The following is a 4,201-nucleotide window of genomic DNA, read 5'->3' as shown; positions in this document are numbered from 1 at the left end:
AGCTCAGCCCAGTTGAGCCCAGTTGAGACCAGCCCAGCTCAGCCCAGTTCAGCTCAGCCCAGCTCAGTCCAGGCAGCCCAGCCCAGCTCAGCCCAGTTCAGCCCAGCCTAGCTCAGCCCAGTTGAGCCTAGTTCAGCCCAGCCCGGCTTGTCCACTTCAGCTCAGCCCAGGCCAGCCCAATCTAGCGTAGCCCACAGTAGCCTTAATTGTGCTTATTCTAGTTTTCTGCCCTGTGATATCTATGGCCTCCAGGCAATCTTCCTTTCTTCCTCTGCTCTGTCTTGATGCCTATTCTCCATCCTCTTGGGCCCAGCAGGGTTCAAGATGGTCTGACTGAGGAGATAAGGTCTGAACCACATTTGGACCCACCTGCTCGAGGCTGCCTGAGGGTCCATTACATCTGAGAGGCCAGGCCTCCCTTTGCCCGGTGGCCCAGTGCTGCATGTCCATCGGCCTGCCTCCCCAGGGGCCTGGAGTGAGGATGGAGGCCATGGCCTCCTGTAGGCTGGCCTGATGGCTGTGTGATCTCAGTAGCCCCCTGCCCTGCTCTGGGCTATTTGCCTCTCTAGGCGGGCCGAGGCTGTGAGGGGTGGGCTGGGAGGGATTGCATGACTGTGTCTGGCCCACAGATGGGGTCACTTGCCCACTTCCTGTCCCACCAGTGGCGGCTGCTCGCCTCCACGTCATGTCTGGTCTGTGGTCTGGCTGTGGTGGGGCCAGGTGTATGTGGCCTGGCCTGTGCGACCCCCGGGAGCCTGACTCTGGGCTGAGGCCATGTGGGTGCGAGGCGGGTGCCCTGCGGGAGGTCATGGCTCCATGTGGCTGTCTGGGGGCCGAGAGGTGAGGAAGCAAAGGCTGAAGTGGACCCCGAGGTAGAGATGGTCTGGGAGGTGGGCACAGAGTGAAGGCTGTCAGGGGTGAGGCCTGGAGGGACAGGGCTCACCCAGAGTGACCCCGGCAAATCGGCAGGTATCCGTCCACCTTACGGCAGCGGGGGAGGATGTGAGGGTGAGGAGCCACGCCAGTCTGGCCGTGACCAGTGGCTGCCCTTCCTCGGCCCGCTGTCCGCAGCTGGGGCCCCAGAGTACACCTGGGGTGGGGGTGGGGGGCTGCAGCTGTCTGGGAGCCTGGAGTCCGGGGCTGGGGCAGCTGAGGGGCCCCCTGTGCCCCCCCTGCCAGCCCAGGGCTCTCCTGCCGGCGCCCGAGCTGCACCCATGTTGCCCTGCTCCCTTGCACCCGGCCTGGCCCTCCTAGGGGCCGATGGACCCAGCTGGTGTCTGTGCCCACTTGATCCTTCACTTCTTCAAGCACAGAAGGTTCCGGAGCCACACACAGGAGCCGATGGCCCGCCCCCAGGAAGGACACCACCAGGGGGAGTGGCAGCAAGCTTCAGGCGGAGTGGAGTTGTCTGCCACACCTGCTTCTTCCCTGTGGACTCGGGCGGCCCAGGGATGGGAGGGGAGGAGGTGGCTGCAGGGAGGGGAGGCCGCGGTGGGGCCGGCACACTGTGGCCTGGCTCAAGGAAACTCTGGGGGTTTTAGTATGAACCCTGGGATCCCTGCAGCACCACCCGTGAGGGACGTTTCCTCCCAGGGCCGAATACCTCTTGCCCCTACCACCCCCGCATACCCTTGCGAACAGCACTGTCTATGTGGCAGATGACTGCCCATGAGGCCCTGCCCTGTCGCCTGCCGGTGCATCCCTGCACTCTGCACCCTCCGAGGGTCCAAAGCACTGGAGTCCCCCCAAGCAGTCGCCACCCCAGGAACCAGAAGGAACGAGAGCAGGTTGGGCAGCACCCAGTGGTCGGGCAGACGTGGTGGGCCGCCTTCTCCCTCAGCCTCCTGTTCCTCAGCCCAGGCACTCACACATGGGCAGCGTGGGCACAGGGCAGAGGAGGTGTCGTTTGGGCTGAGGTATGATGTCATGGCATTAGCCACCTGCCTGCAGCAATGAGTGGAAAGAGCCGGAACTCAGGAAAGAGGTCTGACATGCACTTTGCTAAGATTGACCGAGCACCTTCCACGGGTCAGGGTCTGTGCATGGCGTGACCCAGCACCTTCACAGGTCAGGGTCCGTGCCCGGCGTGACTGAGCACCTTCCACGGGTCAGGGTCACTCCTGGGCTTGTGGCCCCATCCCTCCCACCCGCATCTCCGTCTTCATGGGGCATCTCCTCTGTGTCTGTGTGTCTCCTCCTCAGCCCCTTGGAAGGACACCTGCCATCAGATTTAGGGCCTGGACCATCTCATCTGAAGATCTTTAACGTCAATCACATCTGCAACGACACTTTTCCAAACAAGGTCACATTCAAGGTTCCTGGGATTAGGCCGTGGACATAGCTCTCGGGGGCCAGCATTCAGCACACTGTGCTGGGTTCATAACAGAAGGAAAGAAAGAGGGACAGAGGGACCCTGAGAAGGCAGCCCCTTACTGCCGGGAGGGCCCGTGAAGGCAACATCCCTGGCAGTGTCCACCCCGCGGCCTGCTCTCAGCTTGTGGTCCCCGTGTGCCAGGTCTCTGCTGGCCCTCCTGACCGGTGACAGGCACACTGGCCTTCCAGGCTTGGAGGAGATGCATTCTGCCGTGTGCAACGGCATCTGGCTCTGGGGGCCGGTGTGAGCCGAGCCCTTGTTGTCCTCGTGCTGTTGTCCATGGGGCAGGTCTCCTGATCTGGGGCACCAGTCAGAGAAGGAAGACACTCAGCTCCGTCCTTGGGGGACCAGGAGATGGGGGGGAGGAACCCAGGCCTTGGTCCCCCAGAAACTTGTAAGTGGGGGTGGGTCTTGTCAGCTCAAAATGAACAAAACTCTCTTAAAATCTTATTCTATCATCTATTTATCATCTATCACCTATCCATCCATATCTGTCTATCAATCCATCCATCCATCCATGTAACTATCTATCCATTTATCCATCTATCTATCCAACATCTCTCTCTCTCTCCCTCTCTATCTGTAATTTTGGGTGATATCCAGGTTCCAGGGCCGTAGTACTTTTCTCCCCCCCCAGCCATGCCTCTACCAGGCCCTGGACCACGTGGGGGAGAATACAGGGCACGTTTCAGCCTACACCCCCTCTTATTTTTTTATTTTTAATTAAAATCACCTAGTTACCACATTCCCCCCCCACCTTCCCTCTAAACCTCAGTTTGTTTCCTAGAGTTCAGTGTCTCTCATGGTTTGTCTCCCTGTCTGATGACATCCCATTTAGATTTCCCTCCCTTCCTGTTTGGTCCTCTGTACTATTCCTCATGTTCCACATATGAGTGAAACCATATAATTAACTTTCTCTGCTTGACTTATTTCACTTAGCATAATCTCCTCCAGTTCCAACCATGTTGATGTGAAAGTTGGGTAGTCATCCTTCCTGATGGCTGAGTAATATTCCTTTGTACATATGGACCACATCTTCTTTATCCATTCATCTGTTGAAGGGCATCTCGGCTCTTTCCACAGTTTGGCTATTGCGGACATTGCTGCTATGAACATTGGGGTGCATATGGCCCTTCTTTTCACTACATCGGTGTCTTTGGGGTAAATACCCAGGAGTGCAATTGCTGGGTCATAGGGTAGCTCTATTTTTAATTTTTGAGGAACCTCCACACTGTTTTCCAAAGCGGCTGTACCAACTTGCATTCCCACCAAGAGTGTAAGAGGGTTCCCCTTTCTCCACAACCTCTCCAACAGTTGTGGTTTCTTGCCCTGTCCATTTCTGCCATTCTAACTGGTGTAAGGTGGTATCTCAATGTGGTCTTGATTTGGATTTCCCTGATGGCTAATGATGATGAACATTTTTTCATGTGTCTGTTAGCCATTTGTATGTCTTCTTCAGAGAAGTGTCTTTTCATGTCTTCTGCCCATTTTTTGACTTGATTATTTGTTTTTTGGGTGTTGAGTTTGAGAAGTTCTTTCTAGATCTTGGATACCAGCCCTTTATCTGTAGTGTCATTTGCAAATATCTTCTCCCATTCTGTGGGTTGCCTCTTCGTTTTATTGAGTGTTTCCTTTGCTGTGCAGAAGCTTTTTATCTTGATGAAGTCCCAAAAGTTCGTTTTCTCTTTTGTTCCCTTGCTTTTGGAGATGTGTCTTGAAAGAAGCTGCTGTGGGTGATGTCAAAGAGGTTACTGCCTATGTTCTCCTCTAGGATTTTGATGGATTCCTGTCTCACATTGAGGTCTTTCATCCATTTTGAGTTTATCT

Source organism: Neomonachus schauinslandi, chromosome 9 (assembly GCF_002201575.2).
Source record: "Neomonachus schauinslandi chromosome 9, ASM220157v2, whole genome shotgun sequence".
Lineage (NCBI taxonomy): Eukaryota > Metazoa > Chordata > Mammalia > Carnivora > Phocidae > Neomonachus > Neomonachus schauinslandi.
Note: the sequence above shows the minus strand (reverse complement) of the source record.